Below are 13,980 nucleotides of genomic sequence, written 5' to 3'. Positions count from 1 at the left end.
TGCTGGTCATGCTCTTTGCTTAGATATAGAGACATTCAGAGTTTTGCAGAACTGAAGCTTCGGTGGTATCCTTCCTTCCCTCCCCTTCTTCCCACTTTGCACTACAAAGTACACAAGTCCTGTCATCTGTCTCCAAAACATTTCTGACTATTTACTTCCTTTTTATACGTGAGAAACTGAGACTCAAAGTATGAGTACTAGTCCCTTCTCATAAAACTAAAGAGTCTGAGGACAAGAATGGAAGGCAAACTTCTGGCTTTCACTCTAGAAACTTGTCCTCCTTGCTCCCTCTTAAGTCCAAGGTCCAACTCATTTGTCTCAATCAAAAGTACGTTAACAAGGGAGTGACGTCTGTATCATGGTGGAGTGAACTTGCCTGGGACTCTCTCCCTGCCAACATACAACAAAAAGGGGAATCCATACTCCAACAGAAGACATCCTAACAACAGACAAACGTTGGAGAGACAGGCAGCCACACGACAGAGGGCAGAGAGGCTGGAGCCCCTCTTGGAGGAGCTGGAACAGGTTAAGAAAGAACTTTTCTCCCTCCCCTAAAGACTGTGATTATGATGAGGGAAGGAAGGGGCAGGGGTTGCTCATTTGCAGGATCACCAAGGATTCCCCAGGGCCCCTGCAGCCTAGAGGGAAGCCCTCTAACAGGGTGAAAGCTTTAATGGGAGTGAACTCATCAAGCCAACACGCCAGGAGACCAGATAGCAACAGCTGAATGAGAAAACCCGGAGTGCATGCAGGAGGAAGCACCCCTCCCCACGCCCACCCCATACTGCTCAGGTGCCAGGGATATTGGCTGAAGGTGAAGGGCTCAAAATACGCAGCTCTCGACCCCCACACAGTGGCTATAGGTGGTAACTGCACCAGAATAATATCAGAATGCCTAAGATCCGACCTAACTCTAGCAACATCAGACACTACATCAAATATCTATGCCAGAGAGAAAACAACAAGCACCCAGAATTCAGTCCTGAGGACACAGAAATATGTAATCTAAATGACAAAGAATTCAAAATAACTATCAAATATAATGGGCCATGGGCACTGTGCCTTCTATGTCGAGTGAGTAAGTCGGCCCTGCATGGAAGCTCACCAAACACAAAAACTTGGGGCAGAAAAGTAGTGAATTCCCCATGATGGAAATTTTGGTGATCTGTCCTGGGTCCTGCTCATGTTTCTGTTGGTTCATAGACTGAGTCCTGGAGGCACCTCTGCTCTGACTACGACAGAAAGCTCCTATTTTACTCCCACCTGGGCAACCAGGCCTGTCCTCCTGATTTAGAGAAGCTTAGTTCCTGTGCTCCCCTGCAAGCTACAGAAACAACCCATGAAAAACAATCTACAGGTCACTTACAAGATAATTTAGTGTATCTTAAATTTCTGTTGAAGCCATCAATTGCCTTCATGTCTTCTGGAGTCAATTCAAAGTGAAAAATCTGAAATGAAGGAGAGGATCACATTAGACTTTCCCCCAAGGCAACTGGCTTCTACCTGGGAACTTGATGGCCTTCCAGCCAGATAAAGGCAAGGAGAGGGTCCAGGGAAACCTTCCCTGTCATCAGCTTCCAGGTGTCCTGGCCTGAGAACTATTCTGTCTGTGTTCTCCACCCTTCCTTCCCCACTCCCTCTGCTTCTCGCTGCATGTCATAAAAGAAATGCTCGCAACTCATAAATCTCAAATATTTCCAAATGATTTGCTTGCAACAGAAAAGAAAAGCACCTTCTTTTTACAAACGAAGGGACAGTTGGACAATCTGGACAGAATACCTGCTGACCGGACTCAACTTTAGTCATGTTTTTCCTTCCCCACAACGCTCTAAAATTTGACAGCCTTGCACTTAAGAGCAAATCCCTGTGAAGGCTTTTCCAATAATATCTCACCTCTTGGAGAAAGCATTCCCTCATCAACAGTCCAACCACATTACCTGCTCATGCCAACACCCAAATGCTACTGTCTCTCTAGGGGTACTTATAAAAATGTTTAATCTTTCTATAAAAGAAAACTCTTTCTCATTGATCTTTGCAACACTTACAGATCTTACATTGAGAGAGCTCTCCCTTTTGAATAAAATCTGTCTTATTAGAGTTCGTATTTGTTTTTATTTGATGATGCATAACCCCTAATGAAGAGTCCATTAATAACAAACTAGACAGATCTTTGGTAAGAAACAGGAAAGCAGGAAGCTAATTATTTCATCTCAGGCACAACTTCATGGAAAACTCAGGGCCTTGTCTTTCCATCTGTCAGTCTATCTATCTATATGTCATCCACCTATCCACCTGTCATTCATCTTAAAAAATATACTCCAGAAATGATGTGTTTATCATGAGGATATGTATTAATATGTTAGGTTGAATTGAAAATTAAACTGGGAATTTTTTCCGATGGGTTTAGCATTGAGATTTAGATTTTTGTATTCTGTATTTTCATAAATTGGATGAACTATGTCTACAGCTTCAAAGTTTAAGGGAAAATCCATCATAAAAATATACTCCAAATGTCCTCTTTTGCAAATATTAAACTTGTAATGAAATTTTTAGCTGTTACTTTAAAATGGGTTAGAGCTTAAGTAGTTTTTCACAATTCTCATGGGGTTTACAACAAAATAAATTGGAGACTGCTAATTGATATAAGGGACCAGGGGATGTACAACGGAGAATTTAGGAGAAAACATCACTTGTTCATTTGTTAATTTGGTCCATCTGTCTGCTTACATATCTAGCTTTCTACTTGCCAGGAGGTCTTGGGAAAATGTGCTTACAGATGACATAGCAGGAGTAACTACATTCAGGGTCTCACTGTCTACAAAGCATAGTGACACGTAAACAAATAATTTTAGTTTAATAAAGAAAAGCTCACTAACAGAGCCATGCCAATTGCCATGGTGGCCAACAACTATACTAGGGTTTCTTGATGGTTTAAGAAAGGAGCTAATGCTATTTGATTTGATACTGACATACAAATACTGGATAATAAGTTAGAGAAGGGGAAGAAAAGGAAGCAGGGTTTTAAAAGTTCTGCAGCATTGGACTCCTACAACTGATGAAAAAGCAGAGATGAAATGCACTCGGTGTCGAACAAAAAGGAAGCTGCAAAGTCAGGCCTAGAGGCCATAAAACTTAGTACTCTGAGGCCAGTGCCCTGCCTTCCTACTCTTCCAAGCTTCCCCCATAGCACATAGGGAGAGATGCATGGGAATGAATGAACATGTGTGGGTGCTAAAAGGCAAGAGAGATGGCCCCAGACATAGCATCCATTCCTCACTCTAGAGAGATTGTCCAGCCTGTACCTGGAAATTCCCTTTGATTCTCCTCTCATTGAAGCCCTTGGCCTGGTCCAACACCCATGCTGCAGCTCTTACTGCAGGCCAACCTGGCCTGGATTTTAACTGTGTTTCATGGCAATCACATTCAAGATTAGAGCCTCCAAGAGATATGGACTGTCCTTTTCCACCCTGAAAACAAAAACAAAAAAACATATATGTGAATGGTGTAGGACTGAAAATCTAGACTAAATTTTTCCCCAAGTTCCCCAAATAACTGAGCGAAATAGGCACTTTACAATATGATTTAAAAAGAGTCTCATGAGTACTTTCAGAGATTCACTGAAAATTGTGCAAAACTGGGAACAACTATATTTCCATTGACAGGTGACTGGAGAAACAACTTGTATTTATGTCCACACAATGGAATATTACTCAGCACTGAAAAAGGATTGAACTAGATATTTGTGACAATGCAGATGAATTTCACAGATGTTATGCTGAGCCAAAGAAGCTGGACACAAAAGAGTATACACTCTATGACTCCTTTTACATGTGAAATACTAGAACATACAAACTAATCTAAGTGGAAACAATAGATCAGAAATGTGATTGCCTTGGGTTGAGGAAGAACTGTCTGGAAAGAAACACAAAATCTTTGTTGGAGATAGAAAGTTTCTGTTTCATGATAGGGGTCAGGTTATACAATGTAGCCATTTGTTAAAATTAGACAGCTAAAATTTATCCATGACAAGCTGTGTAAATTTTACCATTAAATCACTTTTAAAAATACTATTTAGAGTGGAGTTTGGAGTAGGTGAATGTATAATGGAAACAGAAGGAAAGAATGTTGGTGATAATGGAAGTCCAACAATGGTACCTTGGAATTCACTACACTATTTTTTTTTTTTATTTAGGTAACATGGGTCTGTAACATTATATGAATTTCAGTTGTACATACTATGTTTTGATTTCTGTGTAGACTACATCATGTTCACCACCCAAAGACTAACTACCATCCATCATGATACACATGTTCCCTGTCATCACTTACACTCTCCTCCTTCCCCACTTCCCCTCTGATAACTACCAATCTAATCTCTATATCAATATGTTGGTTTGTTGTTGTTGTTGTTTTTATCTTCTACTTATGAGTGAGATCATATGGTATTCGACTTTCTCCTTCTCTATCCGACTTATTTTGGTTATCCTAATATCCTCAAGGTACATCCAGGTTGTTGCAAATGGCAAGATTTCATCTTTTTCATGGCTGAGTACTATTCCATTGTGTGTATGTACTACTTCTTCTTTATCCCTTTGTCACTATTGTGTTCACTCTTTTGTTTGGACCTTTCTATAATAAGGCGTTAAAACTAAACTTGACAAAAAAATCTTTCTTCATCACTAGAGTTGCTAACATAGGTTAACTCCAATGTCCTCAGTACCAGTTTGGGTCTCGATGGGACCCCATAGAACTGTAGGCAACAACAACAATGTCCTTGGATTTGCAGAACTCCAGCAGTTTGCTCTGGTTGAGGAAAGGGTGACATTCCACCCGTAAGATGAAAGACCCAAAGGTGTCAGAATCCATGATGCAATAACATGTCCATTTGATAAGTCCTTGGAAGGAATATCTAACACTACATTAATATATACTATAGGTTTCAGATTGGTACTTTTTCCCATGCACCTTCTGAAATAGCTTCAAACATTGTTGGTTTTCAGAAGTAATCAAACAATTATCTTTTATATTTTTATTAAAATATAAAATATATATTTATCTATTAAAGATTTGTACAACCAGGTTTTGGCCTCTAAATCTTATTTCCTACTGGGAGAAACTTAGATTACTTAGTTTGGAAGAAACCAAGAAATCCAACCAAATTTTGGAAGACTAGTTAGAAAAATGGCGGATTCCAGGTCTGGGCAAAAAGCTACAAACCGAACCTAGAACATCTTACTCTCTAGAAAATGAAGAAGACAGGAGAGACACGTCAAAGAACTCAGAGCCCACTTGAGGATGCAGTAAAATGGTGACAATTGGATCATCAACAAGAAAGATAATTACACTGGATGGGAAAACATCATATTTGTTAAAAATCTTGAATGCACAATGACGTGCCTATGTTATCAATTCCTTAGATGTATTATCCAGTTAGAGGAGTATAGAAGACAGTATCACATCAAATTGTATCACTCAGTAACAACAATTGTGTGGAAAAGTTAAAGGATAAAGTCTGTGTTTCTTTCACAAATAAACTGGAGACAAAGAGAAAATGAAGAAGTAAAAGGAGGGGAAAAGGGAGGGACTTATTTTACATATCTTGAATTATGTTCTGCAAATAGATTCCTAGAAATGAAATAACTAAGACAAAGAGTAGAAATATTTTAATGGTCTCTTGCATAATTTTCAAATTGATTCACTAAAAAGCTATATAGCTTTACAATATCACAGTGTTTAAAAATTGACAGCATTGGATTTTAGTTTTAAAAATTATTTCTTTAAATTATGATTTCCCATTTCCTCACTTTCCACTCTTTCGGATTTTTTTCCTGACTTTTTCTCTAACTTCCCTGTAACTGCTTCAGCAAGGTTTCTATAAACTCTATGTCATGAAATCCAATGTTTCCATTATTATTTGGATTGTTCCTCAGTAGGATCCACCCCATGGCTCATGCAAACATTTTCTTCCCTCTTCTTTGGCTTTCAAGACCCCACATTTCCCTCAATTTCTCTCTCCCTGTCTAGAAACTCCTCTGCAATTTCCTAACCAGTGCCTCTTTACCTGATCCTAAAATGTTGATTTTTCTGCCCTCTTCCTGTCAATTCTATTACTTTCCCATGAGAGCAAATTCACTTCTGTGAGTTTAATTACCACCCGTAAGGCAATGATTCCAAAATCTGTACCTCTAGGCCTGACCACTCTGCTGAGCTCCAGACCAGTATTGCCATCTGCCAACTCAGCATCTCTACTTGAATGTCTCATAGGAACCTCAAAACCAGCTCAGAACAATTGAAGAAAAATAGGGTGGAGGTGCCTCAAGAAATTAGAGCTAGAATTACCATATGATGCAGCAATTCCACTTCTTAGTATTTTTATAGAGGAAGTAAAATCATCTCAAAGAGATGTCTGTACTCCCGTGTTCATTTCAGCAGTATTCTCAATAGTCAAAGTATGAAAACGACCTCTGTCTCCATTGATCTGTGAATGGATAAGGAATACGTGGTATATACATATATATACAACGAAATATTATTCAGCTTTGAACAAGAAGGAAAGCTTGTCATTTGCAACAATATAGATGAAACTGGAGGATATTCTACTAAGTGAAATAAGACAGAAAGAGAAAAAAAATACTGCATGGTGGAATCTGAAAAAAAATTTCCAGGTCATAGAAATAGAAAGTAGAAAAGTATTTGCCAGGGGCTACGTGTTGGGGGAAAAGAGGAGAGGTTGGTAAAGTGGTACAAAGTTTCAGCTACAAAAGAGATAATGTTTGAGGACTAGCGTATAAGATGGCAACTAGAGCTGAGAACACCGTATTGTATAATTGAAGTTTCCTAAGAGAATAGAATTTAAATGTCCTAACCAGAAAAAAAAGGTAAAAACATGAAGAGATGGATGTGTTAAACTTCATGAGGGGAATCTTTTCACAGTGTATACATGTATCAAATCATCATTTCATACACTTTAATCATCTTAGAATTTTATTTGTCAATATTACCTCAATAAAGCTGTATATTAAAAAAAAAAATAAGTTTACCGATTAGATTAAAGGGAGAATAATAACTAATTTGCAGGGAGGTTGTGAGGAGGATTAAATGAGAAATGCACTATATGGAGTCCATTACTGTAACAGACACAGTCATCACTCTACCTATGTGTGCTTGGTACTCAACATATCCGTGTACACTGACCCAGACTTCCAAGTGTGAGCACCCATGACTCTGCTTAGGGTTTTTCTATGACCATCACAGTCTTCAGGAGAGACTCTTGATAATTAAGTAAAGAGAAGGTCTTTTCCACTGGACACCACATAGCCTCTATACCTGACCACTCCAGTACTTACACATTCAGCTCGTGAATGGAATAGCCATGGTGGAAGAGATTAAGGCAATGCATGGACCAACTACATGGGCTATTTCACCAAGGATGTTTGACCTACCACTATTTTGAGATGGGTGACCTGTCAGCAGCAGCAGAGACTGACACTGAGTCTTGGTAAAGGACCATTCCTCAATGATACATGCCAGACCCTGGGTGGCAAGTTGATTGTATTAAACTCTCCATCTAACTGGGGACAGAAGCAGCAATTCATCTTTACTGAGACTGATAAATTTTGTGTAAACGTTTGCCACCTCTTTTCACAGTCCCTCACACAGCATTACCATGTAAGGGCTACAGAGAGTTGAATTTATCATTAAAAGAACCCATGTAACATGGTCTATTTGTTCTATTCTCTGTAGTCCTTTTCTGTCTTTAACAACGGTAATAAAAATAGGATACAACATAGGTAAAACATACTCTACACTTAAGCTATCATGGTGGATACCATGGATAATTATGTCATTGCAAACAAACTGGCCCTCTCTGAGAGCTAGTAGCTATTGCTGTTTCATGTCATAGCTCTGCCAAGGTGGAGCATATTGGTTTCCATCATTTATGGGGCAATCCTTTCCAATTAACGCCAGAGCTGCCCCTACCTCACCGTTTCCAGATGTTGACACTTTAAGTACATTGCAGTTGACCATGTAAATGTATGAAAAATACATTTGATGAGAAGCACAATTCTGTCTCCATTGTTATTTTATGCCTCCTATGTCTTCCTTTCTAACACCTAACACTCGGAATAATAGTGGCTTTTGATATGACAAAAAGTTTCAATGATGGAAATCTTTGGTAAATTGTTTGGCAAATTTTTCTGGCCCTGAGAAACCTACAGCAAAGCTGCTACAAAGTAGCCACATTACTTGTCCTCTCCTCCTGTGCCCACTGCCCATCAGGAGTTTCTAGAACAAAGCAGAGTGGCTCTGACTGAGTCAGCAGATGAGTGCAGGAAGGGCAGCCTGAGCTTATATTTTCCATGTGTAAGAAAAAAGAATAATAATAGTTTACCTAGCAAAGTTGTTTAGAAACTAACAATATTGCATGGAAGTTACTTAAAATACATGATAGGCATACAGTATATGTTAAATAACCAGCTAATAGTGATGACAATCCACTCACAAGATACCCACTCAAGACCATCCCCAGGTTCAATGATTTGCAGAAAGAACTCACAGGACTCAGTATATAGTTATAGTAATGGATACAATTTGTTTTGTGAGAGGTTACTAAGAAAATCAACAGAGGGAAAAGGTACATGTAACAATGTCTCAAGAAACAAGGTGAAAGCTTGGAAGTATCTCCTACCAGTGTGGTCACAAAGAACACAATAAAAATTCTATATCAATTTAAAAAGTGTATATTTAAGATGCACAATGTGATGTTTTCCTATACATATACATTGTGAAATGATTACCACAATTAAGCTAATTAACATATCCGTTACATCACATAATTAACCTTTTACTTTGTGTGGTGAGAACACTTAAAACCTAGTCCCTTAGCAAATCTCAAGAATATAATACACTTTTATTAACTATAGTCATCATGCTGTACACTATTTCTCCGGAACTTATTCATCTTATAACTGAAAGTTTGTACCCCTGACCAGCATCTCCCCATTTTGCACACTACCCCCTCCCCCAGGCCCTGGTCACCACTCCACTACTCTCTGCTTCTATGAGTTTGACTTTTTTATATTACATACGTAAGTGGGATCATGCAGTATTTGTCTTTCTGTGCCTGGCTTCTTTCACTTAACATATGTCCTCCAGCTTCCTCCATGTGGTTGCAAATGACAGCATTTCCTACTTTTTTAAGGCTGAACAATATTCCATTTTAGTTTTTCAGTATTTGAAAAGCTTTACTTTTTCAATGATAATGCTTGGAACTAGATATTTGGTATGACTGAACTTTGCTGGTCCTGATCTTTTCTCAAGTTTAGGGGTTCTTCAGAGGTTTACAGCAGTTGAAGCTTCAGTGGTATCCTTGACCCTTCTCTGCCTTTCAGTCCGCTTTCCACTATGAAGTAAACAAGTCCTATCGTCTATCTCCTAAGCACTTCTTTGCAAATTTCCTTCTGTTTTATAGATAAGAAAGTGAGACTCAAAGTTTAAGTACCACTCCCTTGTCATACAACTAAATAGCCTAAAGACAATATTGGAAGCTGTTAGGCCACAGGCCCAGCTGGGCTAGTGTGGTGCAATATCATGCCAAGAGACCAAAGAAACAACCCAGAGACTGTGAATGAGACATATAGGTTTATTGGGCCCTACTTATGGGTGAGTGTCCAGTGGCAGCTGGCTGGATGGAAGTGTGCATCCGCCCACAACTGCCCCCAAGAGAAGCTTGCTTAAGTAAGCAGAGGAACAAAGGCTGCATGCTTGCCAAAGGGCTGTCCCTGGTACGACCAATGTTCCCAGGAACAGTAGCTCACGTGGAGGGGCTCTGTGTTCCCATAAGACTCGATGTTCTTCTCGCAGGATAAGGGAGGATCAAGGCTAGCCAGGCCCAGATCATTACAAATCCCAGCAGCTGGGCAGCCTGCCCAGGAGGGAATCAGAAGGACACATGGTTACAATGGGCCTGGGGGTTTCTGCTGAGCAAGCAAGGCCCAGGCCCTCCAGAAGCCAAACTCCTGGTTTCCAGTCTGGTGACTTGTCACTTGACTCCCTCTTATGTCTAAGGTCCACCCTACCTACTTGCTTCAATCAAAATACATCAACACAGGCCAAATATTGAAACCAAGTCCTGGAAGATTGTATCTTATTCACGCAAATGCTATTATATTTTCCATTCAGAATAAATTTTCAAGCAGTAAGTACAAGGAAAACTATAGGTGGAGTATTTATTGCCTGGCACTCAGCAGGCCACCCCATAGCATAACAGCAACTCTCTACCATCAATTGACACTCACTTCATCTCCTTGAGCTTCACTGCAAATATCTCTCTGGATAATGTCTTTTTAGTGGGAGGAAAGACTTCTAGAATTCCAAATACATAGATAAGCCAATCCCATGCAATCACCCTCAATGCAAGTCAGCTGATAGTCGGTGTTCTTGACTGCTGGGTTTCATCTCTTTTGCCAACCTGGGAAACAGAACCTGGAGGAAAACTCAGAAAAAGCCACAGGTGACCACACAATCAGATCCCAATGCAAAATGAACACTGACTACTTTGTCTCTTGGTATAAGGAATGGTTCTACCCTGGTTACAAGAACAAAGTGAGCCTCCCAAAGCCACAGAAGAACTCAATGCCTTGACAACCCAGTTCAGTGTCCACTCATGCTAGGTCTATTTTCTTCGGAATCCTAAATCTCAAGACCACTATTGTTACCTATTCAGGTGCATAGGTGCCAAATCCTAGTACAGTAAAGAAATGGCCATCATTTATTCACACATGCCAACATTTGGGATCCACTGCCTTTTGCTCCTCTGTGTAAGCAGACTTTGTTTAATTCATCTGCTTTCTCAGGTTGTGAGAATAACAGGAAAATAGCACCCACGTCCTTTGTCCATCTGCTAGAAATTGGAGGAGAAGCAAGGTTAAAGCAGTGAGCCATGGAGTCTGAAGAGAAATGGAACCAGTTAACTTGTTTGTATGTTTTTTATCAAAGACCTTCACGAGTTATTATATAGTTTTAAAGAAATAATTAATTTCTTGTACAAGAAAATTTTTATTTATGATCCACAAACATTAGTAAATTGTTACAAAATATTTGCTGAACAATTATTAAACAGATGTTAGACTAGAAACCTCCAGATGCCAATCTCTTCTTTGTTTTTGCCATGGTGAAGCCCCTTCTTGATCGTACATCATTTGACACAATTAACTATGTTACACCACACAAACACATGCAGTGTATGGTTCAATATTAAAATTATTTCTGTTTTCTCTGCTCCTTCACAGACCTGAATCGTGGTCAGTTTTTGATGATTTGGGAAGTGATAGGAGTTGTTCTTCTAATTATTATCTGAAAAGAAAGAAATATCAAATTTTCTGTCTCCCTATTTTGTATAGAATAACATTGTAGGCTGAATAAATTTGCTCTTATTTAGCAATATTGATAAGTGGGTTTCCAACATTAAACATAGACTAGAAGATATTTTAGGACTGCCTTATAAGTAATGAATATCATTTAAGTATTTGCAAAAGTTAGAACAGAATAGTATTAGGTATAATGTCTAATAGAATAGAATAGTTAGAATTTCCGATTACAAGTTTAACAGAGATGAAGAAATAAGTTCAGTTTCCTGAACTACAACCTCTGATAGAGAACAGATGTGGCCTTGTGGGAGCTAGTGGTAAGCTACTCTACCATGCTTATTGTCAGTGCCAAGGTTAGAGACAGATGGTCTGCACCAATTAAGCAAAGCATTCCCACCCACCCCACACAGCCCAGGGCTACAGAACCCTGTTCTGAATTGCTAAGATTGGGACCTCATCCCAACCAGTGCTTCATTCCTGTGTTTATTCAGGACATAACTCAGAATACAATGTGACTGGGACAAAGTTTAGAAGGGACTGCTCAGACAATAGCCCATTGCATCAGGGATGGTAAATTCCTTAGAAAGAGAGAAGCAGCTGATTGTTCTTTTAAGGGTAACATAATCTTGACCTTACTATCTTATCCACTTCTCAGAACACTCTCCTCATGGACTTTACAATGTTTATACACTTAACGAAGTTTATAATTCCTTCCCAGGGTATGTCGACACCATTCTTGTTCCTGAGAACAACTCCAGGTGCTCAGTGTTTTGATGTCCTCAACTCCTGAGAGTTTCTACTTATACCTACACTATATCAGGTAACTACTCTCATGATTACTTCTTAGAACTGCTTCAACTCCAAAATCTTAACTTTAAGACATTCTGCCCCAATCAATTCTTCTACACTGTGTTTTCTACAACACCTTAATCCATCAAGTTATTGATTCATCAAGAATTGTAATCACTGAGACTTTTTTCTACTTTTCATCCTTTCAGTTCCCAAAGAAGTTTCCATATTCAGATTAGGTTATGTGATGTATTAAGTCGAAGTTAAAGCAGACTCCACTCATTCTCGCTACGTTTTTCCTTTAAACGGATTTGCTGCTGGATGAGGCCTCCTGGCTATTTCACCTCTTAGATTGTATTTGTACCAATCATACAGGGTGAGAGCCAAGATATGGGTAACCCAAGTGGGAGGAGAAAATGCACCAACACCTGCCAAATGCAGACTACTTACATTGGTTTCCCTTGAAATAAAAATTATGCTTTTTCAATTTTCCAGGCCGTGTCATAAGACGATTACTAGCTAACCATGAATAAGTAAAAATATGCACTTCAGATAGGTCTCTCTTCAGGGCATCTTAAGAGGGTTAAATGGACAGCTTCCAAACCTGCCAACTGAGCAGAGACCTCTGTCCCATCCTGGTCAGGGATGTGCTGGAGGTGAGTGGAATTCCACCACTGGACAGTGAACTCCATTCTGTGTAGTGATGTCACTGCCATTGTCCCAAGGAGCTCTTCATTTTGCCAAGGGGCAGGCAGAGGTGTTACCTCCACCTTCACCATGGTCAGCGGAGGGGCTGAGCATGGGGGAAGTCACTCTCCTAGAGTTTGGCCCTGTCCTGAAGGAAATATTGCCATTTAACCAAGGAGTCTCCATGTCTGGGCCCCAGTGCCCATGTGAAGGGTTTCTTCCCCATTGTAGAGAGGAACTTGCGTTCTCAGAGCACTGAATGGGGACTAGGATGACAGTCTTCATGATCTCAGTAGGCTCAAGTATTTGTATTCTAATGAGTCTCCACAAGGCACCTCGTGGCAGCCATTTTGTCCCCAAAACCACGGGTGGGCCTTGGGCCATGCTTGGTCCATAAACTCCAGGTGGAATAGTGGTGGTAACCAGGGCCTCACTGGACAGTTGGAACCCAGGACCAGGGTCTTGTCCTGCTAGACAGCTTATACGTGATAATACCAAGGTGTCTGGTGCAGTCCCCCCATTGGAAGGAAGCAGACTCTCTAGCAACTTGACAAATTTGTGTGGTAAAATTGACAAGAAGGATATGCATTGTCTCTGAAGGTAAACAAATCCAAGAGCTATTGGGCCTCTTTTCAGGTTCAAGGTGGCCTAAGCCACAAAATTTCCTTGGTGGTGTCAGGAATTGTTCACCCTTCAGAGGACCATATAACGCTAACCAAGTTATCTGATGAATTTGGCAGGCCCTTGAAATTTGTGAGAGGTAATGGCCCAGACTCTTTTATGTAAACAACTTGTGAGATACGTAAGATCTTGGCCATCTGTTCTATAGCAAAGCCCCACAAAAAGATACCGTCCATGTAAACCCAAAATGTGGTATTATTTAACTGTTTCAGTCCAGGTGGCAGAGGTTGTATGACATGGTAGGGCTACTGAGGTACCCATGGGAGGCTGGGAGAATGTAAATTAAAAGCCTTCAAATAGGAGGGCAAACTGGACATTGGTATAGAGTAAAACATAGTAGCCAAATCTTTGCCAGCAAGGTAGTCAGCTGGAGTCCTTTGGACGTCTTTGGTGAGTTCAGTAATATTTGGCAGGATAATCACATGTAAGTCTCAATAGTCAGCTGTGAGTCATC

At 40.0% G+C, this 13,980-nt stretch overlaps 1 pseudogene; it reads right to left on the bottom strand.

Moving 5' to 3' along the window:
* Positions 1–13,980, bottom strand: part of LOC124248140 (aldo-keto reductase family 1 member C15-like) — a 43,900-nt pseudogene that overhangs the window by 10,866 nt on the left and 19,054 nt on the right.

The sequence above is a fragment of the Equus quagga genome, chromosome 12, assembly GCF_021613505.1.
Source record: "Equus quagga isolate Etosha38 chromosome 12, UCLA_HA_Equagga_1.0, whole genome shotgun sequence".
Lineage (NCBI taxonomy): Eukaryota > Metazoa > Chordata > Mammalia > Perissodactyla > Equidae > Equus > Equus quagga.
Note: the sequence above shows the minus strand (reverse complement) of the source record. Positions and strands in the feature narration are given on the sequence as shown.